Genomic DNA, 23,423 nt, shown 5'->3' with positions numbered 1-23,423 from the left:
TGAACTTGCATATCTGAGCCTGGCCCTTGCCTGTCTTGATCACTGCTCTCTTGATCAAGGTACCGGGGATAGACATTGACACACAGCAGGTGCTACGAATATTTGTGAACAGATAGGTAAATCTGGAAATTATAAAGAATAATATTTACTCCCACTGGCACTTAGTAGGTACTTGATAATTATTAGCTCAGTTCTTTTTTCACTAAAAGGAAGAAGTATGGAACCAGAAGGAGCATCTCTCTGGCTGTACTGGTCCTTGATGGACACATGCTGCAGGTTCAGGGAAAATTGGAGAAAGGCAGGGATGTGGGAGGGGGGACATCAGCGACTCTGCTAACCCAGTATCAGAGCCTTCTCTCAGGCCACGTGGGCCCCAGAATGGGATTAGGAGACCCAGGTTCCTGTGCAGACTGCCACCAACCAGCTCCCAAACTCAGTCTCCTTGTTGGTAAAGTGGAAGCAATAGTCGCCACCTGACTTCCATCCTCTCTGGGCTTTAAACTAGAAGGTTGTCACGAAGGGAAAGGGCACATCCGATTCACCTTGGGACTTTTTCCAACAGAATCACTCTTAGTAAGGGAATTATCTGTGGCCAAGAAGCCCCGCTCTATCCAAATGCACAGGACTATAATGATCATCTTCTGTGCTGGAGACGGAAAGGCTAATTTTACTTTGTTGCCAGGTCACAACATGCAAGAGCCATGGGCTATAACAAGCCATTGTGAAGCCCGCCTAGCTTGCTGGAGCAAATGCTACATTGTTCCAACCCACAACTCCAACCTGTCAGAGCTGGAGACCTTCCTAAGAGCTAGCTCTCTGCACTGTACCCTACAAAGGAGATGCTATTATCAGCCCCCTGTTATAGATAAGGAAACAAAGCACAGAGATCTTAAATAACTTTTCCCAAAGCATGCAAAGCTGGAAATGGAACTTTGACAGTTTGGCTGACTGGCTCCAGAGGCTTCTTCCCCTTAACCAGAGCACTTTACCTGTGGACAAGTGGTCCGTACTACCTGGCTGGTGTGTTAGGGAAGGTTGGAAAGCCAAAGGTGTCAGTAAAGTAACAGCCGCAGCTAGGTGGTGGATGCAAGACCGTGGATGTCCTGTACAGCTCAACCTAACATTCTCCAGATACTTCTTAGCACAAGTATTGGCATTTGGGCCAGGCCCATGGCCTTACCAGCTGCCCCCGCACCTGCAGCCCCCGGTACACAGCACCCACCAGCTCGCCCCACTGGCTCCATGATTGTTGTTGATGCGCCTACCTTCCCATTACCCTGTCGCCCTCGAGGGTGGAGGCCATGTCTCATCTGCTCAGTACACACAGGCCTGGAGCATCGCTAGCATGGAGGATGGCAGTGCTGCTTACTAACTGAGCACAACATCGATGTTCTCAGGAAGGCAGGCTGGCTTTCATGGGGCCAACCCGGGCCAGGGAGTCACTGAAACTGCCCTCAGATTTGAGACTGGCTCCAGATCTCAGGCTGCAGGGCCGAGCTCACAGGATGATGGGTTACCCCAAGGAGCCAATGAAAGATTCTGCACAGACCTCCCTGAGTCTCAGTATGTAACAACTGGACCACTTTTTAGGAATCCTCTTAGCTAGCTGGGCCATTCTATAGATGGGGAGACTGAGGCTTATAGCTAGAAAGAGACCCACCCAAGATCCCGCTCAATGGCAGAGCTATGGCCAGGATTTATCTTGGTATAAACACCTTCTACGTAATGCACATTTCTTCAAATTGACCCACTGATAAAGAAACAATTAGCTATCATAGTTACAGTTAATTTCAACAAGGGTGTCAAGACAATTCAATGAGAAGAGAAGAGTCTTTTCAACAAATGGTGTTGGGACAACTTGATATCTACATGCAAAAGATAGAACTTGGATCCCTACCTCACACCACAGACAAAAAGTAACTCAAAATAGATCAAAGGTCAAATTGCAAAAAGCCAGATTATAAAACTCTTAGAAGGAAACATAAGCATAAATCTTCCTGGCCTAGGACTAGGCATGTTATCTTAGATGTGACGCCAAAAGCACAAGCAACAAAAGAAAATTAGATAAATTGGACTTTATCAAAATTATAAACTTTTGTGCCTCAAAGGACACCATCAAGAAAGCGAAGAGAAAACCCCACAGGATGAAAGAAATTTTGCAAATTATTTATCCGATTAAGGGACTTATATCTAGAAAGACAAAAACCCAATTATAAAATGGGCAACAGATCTGAATGACATTTCTTCAAAGAAGATGTATATACAAATAGCCAATAAGCACACTGAAAGATGTTCAACATCATTAGCGATCAGGGAAATGCAAATTAAAACCAAAATGAGAAACCACTTCACACTCATTAGGATGCTTAGAATCAAAAAGATAAATAATAACAAAGTATGGGGCGCCTGGGTGGCTCAGCTGGTTGAGCGTCTGCCTTCGGCTCAGGTCATGATCCCAGGGTCCTGGGATTGAGTCCCGCATCGGGCTCCCTGCTAGGCGGGGAGCCTGCTTCTCCCTCTGCCTCTCTCTCTCTCTCTGACTTTCATGAATAAATAAAAAAAAAAAAAAATTTAAAAAAATAATAATAACAAAGTATGTTCGAAGATGTGGAAAAAGTGGAACCCTCATACATTGCTGGTGAGGATATACAATGGTGCAGCCACTTTGAAAAACAGCGTGGCGGTTCCTTAAATGATTGAACACATAGTTACCAGAGGACCCAACAATCCCTAGATATCTACCCAAGAGAAATTACAACATGTCCCCACATGAAAATGTGCACACAAAAGTTGGGAGATAAGGAGTCAAATCCAAGATCATCTGACTTCCAAAAAAGCAGAAACAACCAATACGCCCATCAACTTATGAATGGGTAAATAAAATGTGTTATATCCATACCATGGAATATTATTCAGCAAGAAAAAGGAACGAAGCAATCATGAAGCCGTGATATAAATGCCCCTTGAAAACATGATGCTATGAAAGAAACCAATCACAAAGGACCACATACCACATGATTCCACTTATATGAAATGTTTAGAACAGGCAAATCTATAGACATGGAGGAGGATGCGGGTGGTGCAGGTTTCCTCTTAGGGTAATAAAAATGTTCTAAAAATGATTGCAGTAATGTTTGTACAGCTCTGTGAATGTACTAAAAGTCATCAAATCGTATACTTTAAGTGGGTGAGCTGTATGTTGTGAATTTTATCTCAATAAAGCTGTTTTGTTAAGAAACAATCAGCATCCAAAAACTAAGAGGGCCAATCAAAAAGACCTTGATTAAGCACCCATTTTTGCTTGAATTTTCTTAAAAATATGCCCATCAAAAGACCTCCAAGACCCTTGCACACCTCCAGTGATGGGTGGCTCACTACCTCTTCCAGGCAGCCCATCCTCTTTTTACATAGCTCAGGGGAGAAGAAAGTTCTTCCCTCCAGGGATCCAAACCCTGCACCTTACCAGTGGTATGCCCATATGGGAGGAGCTAAGGGGCTGCTGGAGATCTTTTTCAAAATGGTGAACCTGTACCTTCCATCCACTGAGCCCACATTAGGTGCCAGTCAACATGCCCCTCCCTCTCCGGGCATGCATGACCTCACCTGATCCTTAAGATAACTTTGAAGGTTGTTATGATAGTCCCTACTGCAAAGATAAGGAAACTGAGTCTCAGAGAGGTGAAATAACTTGACTTTAAACTCTCAGGGGCACCTGGATAGCTCAGTTGGTGAAGTGACCGACTTGATTTTGGCTCAGGTCATGATCTCAGGGTTGTGGGGTCGAGCCCCGTGTTGGGCTTCACAGTAAGCGTGGAGCCTGCTTAAGATTCTCTCTCTCCCTCTGTCCCTCTCCCCACTCACTCTCTCGCACACGCTCTCTCTCAAAAATAAAATAAAATCGGGGCGCCTGGGTGGCTCAGATGGTTAAGCATCTGCCTTCGGCTCAGGTCATGATCCCAGGGTCCTGGGATCGAGTCCCGCATCGGGCTCCCTGCTCCTTGGGAGCCTGCTTCTCCCTGTTTCTCTCTCTCTCTATCATGAATAAATAAATAAAATCTTTAAAAAATAAAAAAATAAAATAAAATAAAATCTCCGAACTGGTCACTACTGTTGCCCAAGAAGCACAGATGGGATTTGAACCTGGGTCTGTTGGACTCCAGAGCTGCAGCCTAGCCAGCCCCTTGGGCCAGACTGCTTCTGAGAACCTGACACCACGCCAGCATGCAAAGCAGGCTTACGGACATTATATGAGTGGCATGAAACTTTCACATCCCACAATGGAACAAACAGAAAGCAAACTCTGCCACCCCAAACAGGGGCTGAAGGCAGCCCGATGGGCTGAGCAAACTCAGAGGAGCAGAGTGAGGCCCTGGGAAGCATTCCAATGGGCTTGCCAGGGTTTGCAACTCAAGGACACATCCCTCGGTACTGGGAATTCCTGGGAGGAACAAACCCTCCCTGTGAGAAGTTACTCGATGCAACAGGTTTTGCTGAGTTAATCATAAAAATATTTTGTTATACTTGAGAGTTGGGTCTCAGTATCCAGTTCCAGTTTATAGATGAAGACACTGAGATGGAGAAGTCGCACGGCCTGCCCAGAGATAGTAGTTGGGAGATAGTTGGCCCTCAGCCACCAAAGCACCCGGCCACGCACTGTGGCCAACGCTGTTTGGTGGGTAACAGGTGTCGGCCTGCTCTACTGTCCTCACCTCAGGCTCATCTGTGGCCTACAATTGCCCTGGGTGGGTGTCAAGTTTACCATGGAGCTTGACCTTTGGATGCCAAAGGAGGCTCCTGTGGGTTGGGGGAAATGTGAGCAAAAGTTCCTACATGGGAGGCCCCCTGCTGTGTGCCAAGGCATGGGGCAGATGCTGTGCATCCCGTATCCACCGACACCAAGGCAGGAGTGACTGCGCCCCTTTACAGATGGGGAACCTGAGGCTCAGAGGGACCAACTGTCCCGCCCAGGTCAGACAGCTGCCGAGGCACAGAGTTGGGAGCAAGCTCAGGCCTATCGGCCCCAGCATCCATGCCACGCTGCAGAATGGTCAGCAAAATGAGGAAGTGAGTCAGGAAGGCAAGAGAAGGGGGGTTCCTTTTTGAGTCAGAACAGGATTTCCCATCACACACCCGACTGACTGCAGAGGCACACGCAAGCTCGGGGGTGAACCCCAGCAGCTCAGACTGACAAGGCGCCCGGCCGAGGCCAGCCCCACATGGTGAGCGCGGCTGAGATGGAGACGAGCCCGAGAGGCCTGCATAGCTTGAGGTTACCGCTGATGGGCCTGGTGATGCCTCCCCAGTGGGTCTCCTGGGTGTACGGCTCAAAATCAAGCAGGCCAGACAGGACACCAGTCGCAGCTGTGGGGGGCCTTGGGCCGGGGGTTCCAGAAACTGAAGGCTGAGAAAAACCAGCTCTTAACTTCCCCCGCCTTGTGCCTTCTCATTCCACCCAGACAGGCCAGGGAAAGAAGAAGGGCAGGCTCTCAAAGGACCCCGAGTGAGCAGGCAGAGGTTTGGGTTGGGCTCATTTCATCTTCTAAGTGAGAACCACACGGGGCCTGCCTTCCCTCCGTTCCAAAGCCTGGGAGAGGCTCGGCGCCTTTAATGGCAAATCTTGTTTCAATGCCTCTACTCTGCACCAGACGCTGTGGTTGTCGGTTGGCGTGAAGATCACAGAGAGGAAGCGAACCGACCAGGTCCTGCACCCTTGGGTGGCCTGCCAACTCAGTCTCCCTTCTCGCTTCTGGAAGACGGGCATGGCATCCAGCGTTCTCCCATGGTCTCCCTCCCACCCCCCATCTCTATAACACGGCGTTTCTCAGCCTGAGACCTTTTGCAATTCACCAGTTCACACATCCTGTGGGGAGCCCTCACTGAATTCACCTTTCAGAATGTCTCTGTGAACCAGGGATTTTAATCAGTCCCCCGAGACCCTCAGGGGTGGGCCACGAGGGCTCTGTGAGCCTGGAAATGTCATGTCGCCTTTTGGGCCTGCCTATCCTCCTGGTGAGGTCTGCAGGTCTCATAAGGCCCCCTGACTCGGGGAAGACTAACACCAAGCCTGCCACACACCACCCATGGTGTTAACCATTAACAGTTCTCATTGTAAGTGACCCAGAACATTCCACGGGTGGATGTCACAAACCATCCTTAGCCGTTTCTGTTTTGCTGGACAGTTACATTGCATTTTTGGTGGTAGTGTTCTCAGTTTGACTAGAGAATTTGCAAATTTATCACTTACTTAACAACTGAGCAAGCCCGGGACCTCTCTGGCCACAAAGCGGAGTCCCTGATCTACTCTTGCTGTTATCACCCACGTGGTATTTTCCTAACCGCGACACATCCTTTTCTTGGCCCTGCCTTTTCTTACTCTTCAGCATTGGCGGCGAACCCCCCTTTCCACAGAGAAACAAAGCGTGTGGTCACAGGGCCCTAGCTGCCTGGCTTGTGACAAGGAAGACCAGAGAATAGCCACACCTGGGTGATGTGGGGCAGCTGGGCTGGGCAGGGAGTGCAGGGCAGGGCTCATCCTGATGAGTCACTGCCCTAGACCCCCACTCACACCCAGTCACAAAGGCCTGCCTCTTCTGGATACTTCCTAAAAGTTGCTAAGCTTCCGGAGCTAGCCTGCTAAGCAGATTCAGACCTAAGCCAAGTGGATTTAACTTCTCTGACTTCACTTTCTCGTCTATAAATGGGAGTAAGGGGGCGCCGGGGTGGCACAGTTGGTTAAGCCGCCGACTCTTGATTTCAGCTTAGGTCGTGATCTCAGCGTCATGAGATCAAGTCCGGCATCGGGCTCCGCACTCAGCGTGGAGTCTGCTTGAGATTCTCCTTCTCCCTCTACCCCTCTCCGCTCTCCCTGCTTGCTCTCTCTCTCTCTAAAATAAATAAATTTTTAAAAATCTTTAAAAAGGGGGTAATAATAATATGAACTTCCTATTGCTGATCTGAGAATAAAGTGAGTTCTATCGGTAAAATGCTTAGAACAGCGCAGGTAAACAGCAGGTGTTATGTAAGTGTTTTAAATACATAATAAATTGACAGATGAGGAAAGGAGGAAAAACAAAACAAAACAAAAGCAAAGATGCGATATAACAGTCCAGCAAAGAGGAAATGATGGAGAAAAGTGTGTGATATCATTTCATGGAATATTCTGGTTCGTTCACAATGAAACAATGTGATGGTTCACACCGTGGCATAATGCTGTAGCTAACAGGAGGAAGGGCATGCTGAAAGACTCCGTGCATTCTGGAAGAGGGGTTGGCAAACTTTTTCTGGAAAGGATCGGGGAGTATTCCAGCCATATGGTGTCTGTCACAACTACTCAGATCTGCAGTTGTGGTGTGAACACAGTCAAGGGCAATGTGTAAACCACCGGCATGGCTGTGATCCAGCAGCTTTGTTTATAAAAACAAGTGGCATTTGGCCAGGGGGCTGTAGTTTGCCGACTCCTGCTGGTAAATTATGCAACAGCTGTGTCAAAAAAAAAAAAAAAAGATAAAGATTGAAAGGAATATGGAAAAAGACAAGGGGTTCTCTTTCAGCAGTGGAATCACAGGTACATTGTTAAAATTCGATCCCCTTAAGGTGGTAGTCACAGTTTAAAAAAAAAATTAAAGGGCTTTAATGTAACACACTCTAATAACACATTAAGAGATTTCGCGGTTCTGTTAGACTTTCAAAACAAGTTCAAATGAGTATTAAGCCCAGCAATCACATTATGCTGCACAGAAAAGGTAGAGACTTTGAAGTATGGCCACTCTGGGACTGAACCTGGCTGCTCCATCTGTTTGCTGTGTGACCTTGGGCAAGTTTATTAACCTCTCCGTTCCTCAGTTACAAAGTGAGGATCACAACAGCATCAACAAGCACACAAAAGCCCGGCACTGAGCCTGGGGCACAGTAGGGCTTGCCTCTCAGACCCACCAGGACCCACAGGGACCCACGTGGGCCAGATCCCACTGACCCTGGGCGTGTGTCATCACCAAGAACAAGGCAGGTTAGAAAGCCCGGCATTCTTTCCAGGTAAGAAAAATGCCCTCCCGAGGTTTTCAGGTTTGGTTTAGAAAACAGAACAACCTGAACATCACTTTTCAATTAAGAAAAGGCACCTCCCAGCTGTGGGATGAACAGCCCAAGGAAGGCAGTGTTCATTCCAGATGGGAGTTCTTGGAGGGAGGGAGCGCTGGGGGCTGTGCTCACTGAACCCTGGGGAGACCCTTGGCCCTGCAGAGCCAAGGCCGTGCCTGGTTCCCAAGCCTTAGGCACCGGAGTGCTTCAACTCCTCCCCCAGAAGCCTGCTAGTCTTTTTTTTCTTTTTTCTTTTTTTTTTTTTGAGAGAAAGTGAGAGAGAGCACAAGCAAGGGGGAAGGGCAGAGGGAGAAGGAGAAGCAGGCTAGCAGGCCCTCCGATGAGCGGGGAGCCCGATGGACTCGGGACTCGATCCCAGGACCCTGGGATCATGACGTGAGCCGAAGGCAGACGCTTAACCGACTGAGCCACCCAGGTGCCCCAGAAGCCTGCCTGTCTTGCAGGAGGCAGAGGGACCTGAGTCCTCTCTTCTCCGCAGAAGAGGGCATGCAAGGGCTCAGGGTCAGGGCCTTCCTGACTTTAACCCTTCAGTGCTCCGTATCCCCTGAGAAAATCCTCAATCTTAACAGGACAGCTAAAGTCCTTCTCCATTTATCTCGGCAGCCTTACCTTCCACCACGTCCCACTTCCTTCCCAGCAACAGGAGCTCCCTAGGCTTCTCCCCTCTATGCTCTTCTTTCCCTGGCTCCATTTACCCATCACTGCCTCCAGGAAGCCCTCTGGGATTTTTCAATGGGTAGAGGGCTGGGAACTAACATTGCTAAATACCTACTAGGTGTCAGGCACTGCGTTGGGTGTTTATACACATTCAGCTCATTGAGGTCTCTCACCTACTCTCAGACCCACAGCAGGAATGATTGGCTTTTTTTTATAAGGAAGTCAAGATTCAGAGGGGTTACCTAACCTGCCCAAGGTCACACAGCAAGTAATCTTGCTGCCTTCTTCTCTCCTCTTAGCAGAGTCCAAGAGGTTTAAAATCGTCCCCGTTCTGCTGAAGCTGCAAGGAGATATCCACCGGACTATAGAGAAGAGTCCACACCCTGTATTGTTAACACCTGCCTTGTATTTGCAAGCCTCAGAGCACTCTGGAGACATTCCCTCCAGGGAACCTTCACCTCTCTGGAGTCCAAGGTCAACTGTTCACAGGCTGTGCTGATTATAATTAGCTCATGCCTGTTCCTGCCAGGGCTTCAAGATGCCAGGTTTAGGATGTGTCTGTGGGAAGCCAAGGGCACCTGGCTTGTGGACTGACTTCTGTTCCTCGGTGCTCTGGCGTCTCAGCGTGAGGGTGTTACCCCCAGAGTGACATCCTCGTAGACTAAGAAGTGCCACCCGAATTGCCCGGACCTCAGCACCGGGTCGAAGCCATCCTCTGGGGCCCAGGGGAGCGGCGTGTTTCCCAGTCTCAGGGCGCTGTGGTCCTTCACCCCTCCTGGAGGGCCCTGTGTCTAGGCTTGAGCACCCCGTCAGCCCCAGGGGATAGCACTCCACTGTCAGGGGCAACCCATGGCAGCTGATGACGCTGTCACCCTCCGTATCCCCCTTGGCCCTCTCCCTGGCAGTCCCCTGCCTGGGGCTGGAGCGAGACTGATCCCTTTCCTCCTGGAAAAGCCTGGGCACCTGGGTTCTTGCCACCAGTCCCTTTGGGAGCCCATGTCCCTTCTTGCTGTTGCCCTGGCAAGGTCACCCACCCAGCGGCGGCGGGGGGGTGGGGAAGGGGGGAGAAGTGTGGCCAGCATGTGAGCCTGGTACTTGGTACTCCCACGCTGAGGAGAGGAGCAGACACACACTCAGCTCCCGCACGAGGCACAGGACACCATCTGACTTTCCCAAATATGTTTTCTCCCCTGCCTCACACAATGCTGGCTTTTACAGATTTCCTTGAAGGGACTGAGGGTCCACATGCCACCAACCCTGAGTTGACAGCACGGCACAGGAGGGCCGCCACCACCCAGGGGAAGGTACCTTCTTTCTGCCTCCATGGGAAGGTACCGCATGTGCTAGGCCTGAACCATCAGCCGCCCCCTCCATTCCCAGCCTGTTGGCAATTGGCAGGGGCTCAGTGACTTCCCTTCTTCTTTGCATTTCCTTCAGAGCATATGTGACCTTCTGATATGGTCTGTGCAGTTATTGCCTGCTTGTTGAATCTAGAGGATTCTAGATCTTTCTAGAATGCACGTTCCATCAGCGCAGAGACTCCGCTAGTCATGCCCACCGCTCCCAGCCCACTTCCTGGGACAGCGTCTGGCACACAGGAGGTCCTCAGCAAGGAATGCATGACTCTGCTCTACGTGTTCAGTGTCATTCATTCCTTCAAGAAACCTTTACAGGGCCTCCAGGTGTCAAGTGCAGCAGAGGAAACACTACAGTGGGGACCTTCCCTTGAGGAGCTCGCAGTGTATGGGGAGAAAGATGCAGAAACATAGAAGGCCAGTTAGGGAGCTGAGTGAGATTCAGCTCAGAGGGACACAGTGGGGGTGGGAGACACTGCTTGTGAGGGGCCAAGGGATGGATGAGTCACAGAGGTGGCGCCCAAGGGACGGGAAACAGCATATGCAAGGTGGCAAAGCATGAACGAGCATCTGAGTCATTTGCCCCAGCGTGGTGGAGACCCTCAACCCCCAGCCATTCACCCTATGGCATTTCCGAAACGCTCTGTGCTCTGGGACCCGGACCTGCAGGGGTGGCGGGTGGGGGTGGGGCTGGTTTCTCCCGTCATGCACCCACAGACCCAGGAGACAGCAGAGTTGGTGATTCCTCATGCACAGGGGCTCTGAGCAGACCCTGATGCTCAGGGGAGAGCTGACTCCTCCCACACCGCCCAGCCATGACCCAGACTGCCCAATGCCGCAGTCAGGGTGGCGTGACCGACTGACCAAGGGGGACCGATTGCTCCAGTTTGCCCCAGACTTTCCCTGTTTCTGCCCTGCAAGTCCTGTATCCCAAGAAACCCCTCCATCTAGGACACACTGGGGACAGTTGGTCACACCTGTGTCCATCTTTCTTTCTCTCCCAAGACCCCTTCCCCCCACTCCTGACACCCCTGTCCCCACCCCAACCTCTCGGCCACTCACAGGTGGGGGCTGGGTTTCCAGCAGCCTGGGTCCAGGCCGCTTGTCCTCAGGTAACCAAGCAGGAGATGCTCCAGGTTACGGACGGGGCAGCTGACCGGCGAGTCCAATGTCCGGGTGTCCCGGCTTCTCTGATGAAGCCTTCAGACAAGAGCAAGGGGTGCAGGAAACCCAGCCCGGAGCCTAACCGCGGCTGGCCCAGATGCACCGATCCTGCCACGGTCTCCCTTGCCTGGGCTTTATCTCCAGAGGCCTCCATAATCCAAGGCCAGGCTTCCTCCCCAGCCTTCTTTTGTGCATTCAGAGCAAGGCCCACTGCAGGCGCCCCACAGACACGTGCTCAGGCAACAGGCCACTAATGACATTTCCGTCCCCATTTTACAGAAGGGAAAACCAAGGCCTAACACCGGTTAGGAACTCACCGCCAGTATGTTTCCTAAGACCCCGATGATTCCATTCTTCAAATGCAGCTACCCCGAATCCAGTCTTCTAGAACCTTCTAGAGCCTTCTCCACTAACCCCGCAGAGACTCAGACACCACAGATGTTCTTGCCCAAGAGGGTCCGATAAACTTAAAGACTTCCCCAGATGCCTGTTTCCAGGCTGGGACTTCTAAACTAGAGCTCTCTGCAGAACGACAAAGTTGCCCCCCTAAGATATTTACAGAAAACCCTCAGCCTGGAGCCCCCCACAGCTGCTAGAAGTCCGTGAGGTCTCCCAAATGATGCTCGTCCCCCAAAGAACTTGAGGCACAGCACAGAGGAGTTACAAGAGCCTGACTGTAAAAGGAAAGATGCTGATTACATTAACAGCTCAGCAAGTACATAGCTGAATTAGATTTAACCCCCCTCTGGTCCCCTGCAAGGACATTGCATGGAAAGAGCTAGGTCCTTCGAGTTACACAGTCTTCTAGATCTACTCTATAAATAAATATATATATATATAAATATATAAATAAATAGATCTAGATCTATTTATTATCAGCTGTGACCTTGGACAAGCTCTGTAATTCTCTGGGCCTCCTTCTCCATAAAGTGCCAAGATCTACTGTGCAGGGCTGCTGGCTGAAGGAAAAAAGTACTCCCATCCACCTGTGCTCCTGAACTCATTGCAGAGGGGAGAGGACATAGCTGACCTTCCTGCAGAGTTGTGCCATGTGCCCGGTATGTGTTAAGCCTTGCATTGATCATTCCATTGACGTGGTAGGTCCCACTATTCTTGCCTCTCCAGATGGAAGAAGCGAGGCTCAGAGAAGCTGAGCCACCTGCCCAAGGTTGCACAGCCAGCACAGGACAAGTTTTCTCCCTCCAGGTTCCTCTCCTCCTCGTCACTAGACTTAAGGTTTAGCTGAATGCGGGAACTAAGTCACAGACCCACGGTTCTATTTTAAGCAGCAGGCTTAAAAGATCGGGACCTATTTCAGAACTAGTTTTCAGAACTGAAATGATTAGAACAACTTGCTCCAATCTGCAAGACCCACCCTCCCCTGCAGCGGGGGCTTCTAGAACAGGGGCCTGCAAACCATGACCCATTGCGTGTTCCAGTACACAGCTTTCCAGTACACAGAATGATGATTCTGTTTTTAAATGGTTGGGAAGGGGTGCCTCAGTGGCTCAGTCAGTTAAGCATCTGCCTTCGGCTCAGGTCATGATCCCGGGGTCCTGGGATCGAGCCCCGCATGGGGCTCCTTGCTCAACAGGGTGTCTGCTTCTCTCTCTGCCTGCCCCTCCCCGCTGCTCATGCTCTCTCTCTCTCTAAGTAAATAAAATCTTTAAAAATAAAAAAATAAATGGTTGCAGGAAAAACTGAAAGAGTAATACTTTACGATAGGTACAAATGACAGGAAACTCTTAATTCCAGCATCCGTAAGCCAAGCTACTGGCCTGCAGCCACAGCAGGGTGACATACAACAGAAGAACTGGATAAATCACAACAGAGTCTGTGAGGCCCATAAGGCAAAGATAGTTACTATCTGTCCCGTCACAGAAAAGGTTTGCCGATGCTATTTATCAGCTCAAGAGAAATACCTCACCCCACCCCCACAGATCAGCACAGCATTCCTGAGAGGTCTGGAAATGAGAAGACTCCATACTATTCCTTTCGGCAAGAAGTCTGCAGTCCCTGATACCCAGAGTGGGCTGACCAGTTAAAAGACAACAGGAACCTCACACAATCAGGAAAGGAAGGCACAGGGGCCAGCTCGCCAGTGGCAACAGGTGGCTCCCCCCAGACACAGGCAGGAAAAGCAGGCTGGGGCCAGGCAGGGTCTGTTCACCTGAAGTTCCGTTTCTATGTCCCTTCCGGATAGTGTAAGCACTGGGGGCGAGGGTGAGGGCCCTCCTCCATCTGAGAAGTCAAGGCCTGGGGCCAGCACTGCTAGTCCCCCATGACCTGATTCGCCCATGTGCCAGGGCGGGTGCCTGAGTCCTATGGAGTCAGATCCTGGTAACTTTGCATTCACTGGGTTTATGCAGCAATGTCTCCGGTGGGGGGGGGAGGGCGGCGGGGAGTGTGGGGGGGAAGCCCCGAGTGCTGCCCAGGGGGCTTCCCAGCTGCCACTATGATCCAGGAGAGGTGGAGACCCACTGCAACAGAGAGAACCAGCTGGCCTGTTTGGGGGGGTGGGTCACTGAGTAAAGCAAGAGGGGGACACCTCATGTACCATCGCCCCCGAATCTGCTAACCCTGTTTCCTCTGGGTCCAGGCAGCTGGTGTGAACAGTCTGGGCTATCTGTCCGTTTTATTAGGCCATCCATGGTGAGCACCTCCCGGGTCCATCAGGACGTGGGGCCTGGGGGTGCCCTTTGAGGTCACCCAGTTACAGTTTTTACACACTTTGGACATCTGGGCATCACATCTGTGATTTTGGCCACATCTAGGGATGCCTGGTTTTATTATTTTTTCTCATTAGTGTTTTTTTTTAATTCTCCCCACTTACACTTAAATTTCTTTTAAAAGGAGAATTTTTATCTTTACCTCAAATAGAAAACCAGAGTGAGGATCGATTACCGTGTGCAGAACATCATAAGGGATAAACACTGTGCATATAAACCATTTACTTAACTCCATCTGAAGCTCTTGCTAGCTTGTGCCCGAGGCCTGCTCCTAGTTAGGAATGGGCCAGCATCAGAGCCAGACAGGTGCCCCCGGAGACAGAACCCAGGGGTTCTCAACCAGCCCTGTGCAGCAGGACTACCCAGGGAGCTTTTAAAAAACACAGACAAGCAGCCTGAGGTCCAGAGATTCCTACACTGGCCTAAAGTGAAGCCCAGGTGATTAGGAAAACATTGCATAACCAGAAGGATAAAGGGGAAAAGTCAAAGGGAAGATAGAGAGGAAGATGGAGAAAGGAACGACTGTCACCCCCTGCTCTGAGCACATGCCACCACACTCATCCTGTCTGTGACCAGTAGCCCCCAGTCCAAACTCAGACCTCAGACCTCGTTTACACCCTCACACTGTACCGAGGATCCCGGGCTGGGATAAGACCCGAGGGCCCAGTGGGGTGACACTGACTTTTTCCCATAGGCCATTCTCTAAAAGAAAAAAAGTCACTCTGGCCATTAGGGATGGCCGGGAGCCTGGGAGGGAAATGAGTGATCAAGATACACAGTCTGCACCCTATACCCCAATAAGAGTCTTCCCAAGGAGGGGCAGGCTCTGCCCATCGCGCCCCTGGGACCGGCCGGAGCATGGGCCCCAGCCAAGAGCACCTGAGCCGAGGGCTAGCTCACCAGCAGCCGTGTGGATCCAACCACTGGGAGTGCCGGGGCGGAGGCAGGCAGAAGTGGCCAGCTCCCTTGCACATGAGCCACGCTGCCACCGGACTCACCTCCCCAGCTAGGGAGCACCCCGGGAAAAGAGGGAGTGCTCAGAGCAGCTGAGACCAAGCGCTCACCTGCAGCTGGGACTCCCTCATCCACCTGTGACCCTATGGCAGGGAAGGTGTGACCAGCCCCGGGAGCAGGTGAATTGGCCTGGCCCATGCAGGTGATGTGACTTGCCAAGATTGCACTCACCCACCAGGCTCGTTCGAACCACGGGGCACAGACGTGCTTCTGGAGCCTTCCTCCCCTGTCCAGCTCAGCTGACGTCAGCATGCTGAAGGAAGGCGGTTGCCCAAGGCACAGGGCTTCCAGAGCCTAAGGGCTACATCCCAGCCACAAACACGTGCCTCTCTGGCTCCCCCAGCAAAGTGGCTCCAGCGAGGGGCCTGCATGACAAACCCCGCTGCTACCTAGAGGGGACAAGTGTAGGGACTTGCGGGGCCACCCCCTCGCCTCGCCAAAGGAGCACACGAACAAGCAAAGACTGCTGGGAGCATCTACCCTCCCCCCCCACCCACTCAGGCATTCAGGTGGTTTTACCTAGAAGCAAATGGGGACAAGAGATGCCACAGATGGAATTTTTTACAAATCCATTTTCTACAAGTATTTCTGAGCCAAGCTGAATGTGAAATCAGCAAACAGATAAACATGCAAATTACATAAGCCAGGCTCCAAACTGCTGCCCAGTCCCGAATAAAGGAATTTAACCTGACAACCCCAACTGGCTCACATCCAGCCTACAACAGGCGGCTTGTGGCCACCCACTTCTCAACAGCGAGTGAGCAAGCCGCAGGCGGAGCTCCGGGACCCGCGGGAGGGAAGGGTGTGGTCGGGGTGGTCAGGGTGGGGCACCCCAGGGTGGGCCCCGGCTCTGCCAAACCTGTGGCATTCCTGGACCCATGTGACACTGGCCCCACAGAAAGGATTTCCTCTGAGGAACGGCCTGTCAGTGTGACAGACACTGGGGGTTGCGGGGAAAGAACTCGATGCTTGGGGAGGAGGCCTGAGTTCTGGTGTGACTCACCGAGTCCTGCCCAGCGCGCTCCCAGCATGGAACCGTGAAAAGGCCAGTGAAGGCGGGCGGTTCCCTGCATGAGCTGTGGGGTCAGATAGTTGGAGCTAAATTCTAACTCTGCTGCCAAGTGGCCGAGGGCAGGTTGCTGAACGTCTCCGTAAAGTGGGACCCTCAGAGCCTGCCTCCGGAGCTGTTGGGAGGATAGAGAGGGGGAAAACCCAGGGAGGCATTCAGAGTAGCATGGCCACTCCTAAGTGCTGTGCAGACGCTAGCCATCACGATCAAGTGTGCCAGAGCCCTGGGGTGGTGGGGCGGGGAGCAGGCGTCAGCGCTCCTTGTCAGTTTCTACTTCCATTCATCCCATAAATAGGGACTGAGCACCTACCACCATGGCGAGGCTCTGGGGACAGAAAAAAAAGTCTTTGCCCTCATGGAGTTGATGTGCTAGCAGGGGAGATGGATGATAAGCTCAAGAGCAAATACGTACGTAGGGTGATTTCAGGTAGTGATAAGTGCAAGAGAGACTCAGAGAGGGAATGAGTGTCAAATGTGAGCTCCAGGGGGGCCAAGAGATGTCAGATTCCAGACAGGCTCCAGGTCCAGCGCCGGCCCCAGAGAGCCCAGGAAAATGGACAGCTCTCCAAGAGGACAGTCTCCAAAGAGGGCCACAGAGGGAGGTGACCAGCGTCCCTTCTCTCCCCAGCCTTGGGTCATGACTCTGGAGCCCATCTTTCTCCTCGGTGTCCTGGGAATCACTAGGATCTGCCCTGTCCACTCCAGTTGGGGGTGCTCATTAGGGTTGCATCAACACCCCTATATTTGTAAGATCTGATTTTAAAGTTAGAGCCTTTTAATTAAATAACAACAACGAGGGAATGAAAAACCCTGTATCTCTGCCCTCAGGGAGGTCCCAATCCTCGGGGACTCAAACACAAAACCTGAAATTTAAACACCAAAAGGAAAGTACACTGGGAAAGGAAAACAAACCCCCAACCCTGCATGGTGGCCTGAGGAAGCCTTCTAGGAGGAAGAGCTATCTAGCAGGTGTTGGTGGGGAGGATCTGGGGGAGGGGGACAGTGAGGCAGAAGTCACAATGGGAGGGCAGGTCTGGAGGTGGGGAAGTCCAGGACGGGTTCGTAGCCTCATGGGACCAGGAGGTAGCCCAGGTGGTAGAAAGCACAAAAGGCCAGACGGGTAGCCTGGGGGCCTGGGACTTAGTCCTCAGAGCACGGGGGAGCCTTGGAGGGGATAGGCAGGGACTCACCCGCTTACGTGAGCTGGCCTCTCCTAGGGTGGGCAGATTGCAACGGGAGACTTAGAGTCTCCAGACATCTCCTCCGAGGCCCCTTCGAGCTCTCCTAATTTCAGACTCCCATTCTGAAGGGCAGGAAGCCGAGACTGGCCCAGGTGAAGGTCAGCGTGCCTGGAGATCCGCCGGTGCCTCCCATCATCACAGAAGGGCCAGCTCTTTGAAACAACAAGGAAAGAGGCTACCCCCAGTGAGTCAGCCTGCTGTATTATTTCAGCAAATGTCACTTGGGAGGGGCTCAGCCCTTTCCAGGCCTCAAATAAAAGTCTTGGCTTAATGAGAGTTCAACAAGTGACTCCAGGGGCCCACCTCTTCTGTGCAGGCCTTGGTGATGAGGCCCGAAGACAAGTCTGTCTACACCGCACGCCCAGCCCGCCTGGTGCTACAGCATGAATGTAGATGAAACAGACTTTTAGGGAAGGTGGCTTCGAGGGAAGAGGACTGGCCAGGGACCAGAAGACACCATCTCAGATCCCAGATTGGCCTCGAGGCACCAGAGAGACCTGGGCCAGGCACTTGCGCTAGCCGAGACTAGGTTTCCCCATGGGTCAAATTAGAGGCTCAGAGGAGATGAAGTCAAGGCTGGCTCTTACTCTCCTGCAGCTGTCACTTCCAAACCCTTCGCGAACACTGCACACACAGTCTCCGCGGGCACATACAGGGAGGGCTTGTTTCCCAGTCTCTGAAAGCTGCCTGGCTTGTGCATTAGCCCTGCTCCGGGGGGAGGCACCACCAGCCCCATCAGGCACATGACAAATGGGGTCACGGTGTCGCAACTGGCCCCAGGACCCAGGGCAGGGGGACCGGGCCCCGGGCTCCACTGCGCAGGTGAGCTCACGGGCTGGGCACAACAGGAGAACCACCACTGAACACATCCCCTGGCACCTCGAGCCCCATTGGCCTCTGCAGAGGGAAGGCCCAAAGAACACCTGTGATTTGGGCAGAAGGAAGGTGGCCCGGAATTGAAGTGAGCGTTCAGAGCACCAGGGCCAAAAATGCGATGGATTCCCCAAATCTCAGCACCCCGCTGCCCTGCTCGGTCATAAGGAGGAAGACATGGCAGTGAGAGCCGTCAGCTTCCAGAACCTTCTGCGATCTGACAGGTGGACAGACACCACCCAACTACGCTTGATCAGGGCATGTCCCCATGACCCACCAGCTGGGCTGGGCCACTGGGGATTGCAGCTTCTGGGGAGGGAAGGATGCGTTCACAACACAGCGCTCGCAAAAAAGTTTCCTGTCTTTTCAGTTCTTCCTCGGGGTGGGACTCCTGCTCTAGCACTTACCTGCCCTGGGATTTGGGGCAAGGCATTCAACCTCTCTGAACCTGTTTCCCCAACTGAAAAATGGAGGTAACCATACCCAGAGCAGTAAGTTGTTTTGATAACTTATAAGTAGATCAAGTGTGCCCCATGAAGACTGGGGGGAATATGAGGGGCTGTCCCAGGAGGGTTCTGTAGCAAAGGGGAGTGCGGAAACAGCTTATGTATGGCCTTTGATGATGTTTGTGTTCATGTAAGTTCGGGAAGTGTGTGCTCACGGCACATTGTAGTTTTTTTCTGACTTTTTAAAATTAAAATGATCGCGTTAGTTTAGCCTCGAATATGGAGGTGTGGCAGGTGGTGTCCCAATGAGAGTCACACAGGTGTGGCAGCCCAGAGTGAGCTGTCTTCCCTGCCCAGGTGCCTAATGCTGACCTTGGCTGGGGCACTTCTACCAGCCATAAAACCAGCAGGTTGGTCCAGGTGACCCGAGGTTCCTCCCAGCTCAAACATTTCAGGATTTTCTGATTTATGAGCATAAATCATAAAGCATAAAGCATAAAGCATTACACCGAGACCTTAAAAACTCCTGTTGATAACCTGAGATTGCCGTGTTCACACCATCTTCCGGCTGTTATGACTTCAGAAGAGGGAGATGATTTCTCCAGAAGAAGAAGCCATGTGTCTGTCTCACACTAGGATTTGTGTTTGTTTTACTTCTTAAATCCAGCCAGATTAACATCTGAATCCATGGCAAGAGTCTGATTTCCTAAGAGGGCTTTGTGAAATGTTTCATATTTCATATTACCTTTTAATTTTATCTGCATGTAAGATTTGATATGTAAAATGGAATATATGCATGTGTGTGTGTATGGAAACAGAGATTTGTAAATGATGAAACATAAAAATATTTTAAAATAGCACCCATGAGCTAGAAGAAACAGAACATAATGGGTGCCACCGGGGGTGGAGGTGGCTCCTCCCTGACCCTGTGCCCTCTTCCCCACCGAAGATAACCACCCCGATTTGGGGTTACCATTCCCTTGCCTTTTATAAAACCTGCTTAAATCTGTGGAACAGGATCTAAGTAGAGAGGCGCACAGGAAACATACATATCCTTACAGATACTTACAGGGTGAATTCCTTTGTCGCAGACCCCATGACCCTCCCAATCCCCTCTTACCCCCCATACACCCCCACAATGGTCATCTCTGACTCATTAAAGGTGCTCACTTCCCCCATTTTGCCATTGCTTTTTACTTCCCATGTATGCAACGCTTAACAACGCCTGGTTAGTGTTTGCGTTTTGAGCTTCATAATTAGCAGCTCTCTGCCCAGCCTTTCAAAGCCATTTCGGAGATGCTAGGATTCCCTGCCCAGAGTCTGCAGCCTAGAAATCCAGGCAAGAGGAGCACCCCGCAGCACATTGTTACAGTTACATTAGGAGGATTAGTAATAATAAAACCACCGTAACTCCTCCTATGATGTGTCCCCAGCCTGCAGGGCATTCTGCTGAGCCTTGTCCCCCATTGTCTCATTTATCCCCCACAGCAACCCCAGAGGGAGGTGTGGGGGCCTCTTATCTCTATTTTAGAGATGACCAAACTGAGGCTTTGGCTGCTGGGACGGTCCCCCAGCTGCTTCCTAGCTGCTCAGCCCCGTCCCCAAATCCTGAGGCAAATCTCCATCCCCTGGCGGGGCGGAGAGGGTCAGCAGACAATTCCAGAACTTCCATCTCCTTCTCCCAGGTTCCTCTCTCGGCCCTGTTGAGCTACGTTTCGATGTTACAGGGAGAAAAAGTCCAGAATCCATTCTTTTCCAGGAAATACCAATGTCTTAGATAACCAGGATCCTGCCTCGTCAATACTGTTCTCCTGAAGATCAGCGGATAACATGGTGCTTCTATCCTCTGAGACAGACACGCAGCCGGGTGTAACGAAGAGCAGCAAGTCAAAAGCCTGGAGGTCAAATCCTGACTCTGCGGCTCCTGGCCTCTGCATCCGTCTCCTCATCTGTAAATGGGTCAGCAGCGGCAGCATTGGCTGCCGTCAGGGCCGTAGGAGAGACAGGAAATGCTTCCTAAGAGCCCACAAACACATGGGGTCCCCTGGCAGGCCCCTCTCAAATCTCTCTGCCTGGGTCGAAGATCATCTTTCAGGGGTGCAAAGGCTCCAGGGCCACCTGCCACTGGACAGACATGGGGATTCAAGGCAGAGAGGAAAGGGCAGAGCTGCGCTGGGCAGGGGGGACTCAGGTGTCCCCCACCTACCGCCCCTGGCCCCATCACCATAAACTATGATAGCTGCTTGCATGTGCTGTGTCTGGCCCCGTATAAAACGCTCTTCATGGAGCGTCTCATTTAATGCTCACAGCACCCAAGATGGGGGCACTACGGTTACCCCCCCTCTCGTGTGGAAGAAGATCCAAGCTCTGAAAGCTGAAGTGACTTTTGCACAGCCAAGGCTGGCCTGGACCCAGGTGGTCGAACGTGGCCACCCCCATTCTTAACAGCTGGGCAACACGGGAGGCCCCACCGCCCTCTTGGCTCTCAGGGGCTCCAGGGTGTTTAGGGGGGTTGTGCTGGACCTGTCCAGTCTTACCTCCCCAGAGCGGAGGTCACCCTGCAGCTAAGCCAGGGTCCCCCAACTGTCCCGGCCCCAGGTTTTGGCATCACGAGGCCCAGCGGCCACCCAGGCAAGGACAGGTCTGCAGTGGTTACAGATCATGCAAAGCAGCTGGGAGAGAGGGTTGGTTGTTCCCACGGAGACTGAAGGAGTTCAAACTCACCCCGAAGCGGGGTGCCTGCAGGGGGCCAGCCTGCACCCTGAGGCAGAAACCAGAGCCTGGATTCTCAATCCTCCCCGCAGGGCCACCAGCAAATCCTCAGGCCTCCTCAGGACCCCCAGCAAGACAGGAGTTCCAGAAATAAAGCCTTCCCAGCCCACTCCCCCACTCCAGCTGCCCTCAGAGGGGCCTCCCTAGCTGGAAACGGCGCCCCGGGGCCAGCAGGCTTGGCACAGCTGTGACTGTCGGCAGCCCAGTGCGGTCCTGCTTGAGGAATGTGCAGACCCACACGTGTCAGAGAGCCTCGCTGGGGCACGGTTACAGGAAACAGAGCAAAACAACCCATTGGCACCAGCCTGTCCCTCCCGCCTCCCAGCTCCTGACCCCTGGGGGCAGTTGGCTCTGCAGGAGGCAGGGCCTGACCCTTTGAGAGAGCCAGCTTCTGTTCTTGGTTGTGCCGCTCTGGGCAAATCACTCCCCGTCTCGGGGCCTGCTTTCTCTCTTCTTGGTGGATGAAGGAGGCTGTCCCGCCAAGCTCAGAAGGGCAGTGATTTTGTGACATGCTCCCTTTTCTGGGAGGACCGTCTCTTTTCCCCACTGTCTCCTCCTGCCCTCTCTCACCTGGGATGGGGCATGCTTCCTGGGCATGTCAGGCTCCTCCACTGGAGCCAGGAGGAAGTCCCAGGGCAGCCCTGGGCCAGAGCTTTTGGGCCAAAGTGAAGAAATAACATTGATTATCACCCCACTGCAGCCCTATAGTTTTGAAGCAGAGGTCGGCTGCGCAGGGTGGGGCACTCACGGGCTCCTAGGTTGACCATTGGGTTACCTCCACCAGGTCCCCTGTCTAGAGTCAAGATCTCAAGACCCTAAGGGGAGTCAGCATCCATCTGGGGCTGGCTCAGGTCCTGCAAGAGATCTTGGGCCTCCCTACGCCCTCCTTGAGAGTTGCGGAATGAGGCTCAGAGAGGCCGAGGGATTTGCCCAGGGCTGCACAGCCAGGAGGCGTCTGAACGAAACCGAAGCTGCCTGGGGCGACCTCCCCCGCCCAGCGCGCGGGCTCTGGGCTGTCGCGGGCACTCCGAGGCGAGCGCGTGGTCGCCAGGACGGGGTATTCCCGCCCGCGTTTACTGCCCAGGCCCGGGACACGCGGCGGCGCCGGCCCGCGGTGACAGGTCCTCTGGCCCCAAGCAGAGGCTGAGCGAAGATTGGAGGCGGCGCCCGCCCAGCCGGGGACGCGCTGCCCAGGGCTTAGGGGCTTTTTCTGGGGGGCCGCGCCTCCAGGCTTGGGGAGCAGAAAGGCTCCGGGACTTCGCAGGCGGAAGGGAACGGTTGGGTTTAAACTAAAAATACCCGCCCGCCCGCCCGCAGCTGTCACGCCAGGGCCCCCGCCCCCGCGCCGGGCGCGCCTCCCCGGGTCCCCTCGACTTTCGGCGACCCATACCCCTGGGGGACGCGTCGGGGCTGGGCCGGGGGCTGCGGCCCCGACCCTCACGGCCCCAGCTCGGCCTCCCGGTCCCGCGCCACTTACCCGGTCCCGAGCTTGCAGGAGCACGGCGCCGCGGGCTGCTCCGGCCCAGCCGCCCTCCTCCCTGCGTCCCCGGCGGCTCCCGAGCGGGGCGGGGCCGGGGCGGGGCCGGACACTCGCCCCCCAGCCCCGCCCAGTCCCCTCGGGGACCTGCCGCGGGAGCCGCCCCCGGGCCCTGCCACCGGGCAGGGTTGGACAAGGACGCGCCCGGCTCCGCGCGCTCGGCCGAGGCCCCCGGTGCACTGCCCCAGCCCCCCGGTGCCCAATCGCAGACCCCTCCGAGGGAGGGAGCGCTGCCGTGGGGTCTCCCCATCCTCACCCCCGGCCCCGCGCCCGGGGCTGCACACTCCGGCCCGGGAGCCGCCCGGATCCCCGGACCCCTGCCTGCCTCGGCCGGGGTCTCATCCTTGGGGATGATACGGAGCTGCCTCTCCCCCGGGGAAAGTTGGATCGGGGAGGGAGTTCCTCGGGCGTCCAGATTTGGGGAGAAGGCTAGGGGGCTCGCAGGTCTTGCCCCCCCGCGAGAGCCGAG

The 23,423-nt window shown here is 53.3% G+C and overlaps 1 protein-coding gene across 6 annotated transcripts in view; it reads right to left on the bottom strand.

The window, feature by feature from the left end:
- SYNE3 (spectrin repeat containing nuclear envelope family member 3) overlaps nt 1–22,977 on the bottom strand; it is a 103,781-nt gene extending 80,804 nt beyond the window's left edge. For 5 of the 6 annotated variants that reach the window (XR_014148305.1, XR_014148307.1, XR_014148308.1 and 2 more), the window contains exon 1: nt 22,895–22,977. The gene's annotated coding sequence lies outside the window, so the exon portion shown is untranslated. Of the gene's footprint in view, nt 1–11,171; nt 12,108–22,894 lie in introns of those variants that run through there. The other variant, XR_014148306.1, reaches the window with a different exon arrangement.
- Between the last annotated feature and the right edge of the window lie 446 nt (nt 22,978–23,423).

This window comes from Leptonychotes weddellii, chromosome 9 (genome assembly GCF_054177405.1).
Source record: "Leptonychotes weddellii isolate Sample4059 chromosome 9, ASM5417740v2, whole genome shotgun sequence".
Taxonomy (NCBI): domain Eukaryota; kingdom Metazoa; phylum Chordata; class Mammalia; order Carnivora; family Phocidae; genus Leptonychotes; species Leptonychotes weddellii.
The sequence above is the reverse complement of the archived record's forward strand: the minus strand, read 5'-3'. Positions and strand labels throughout refer to the sequence as shown.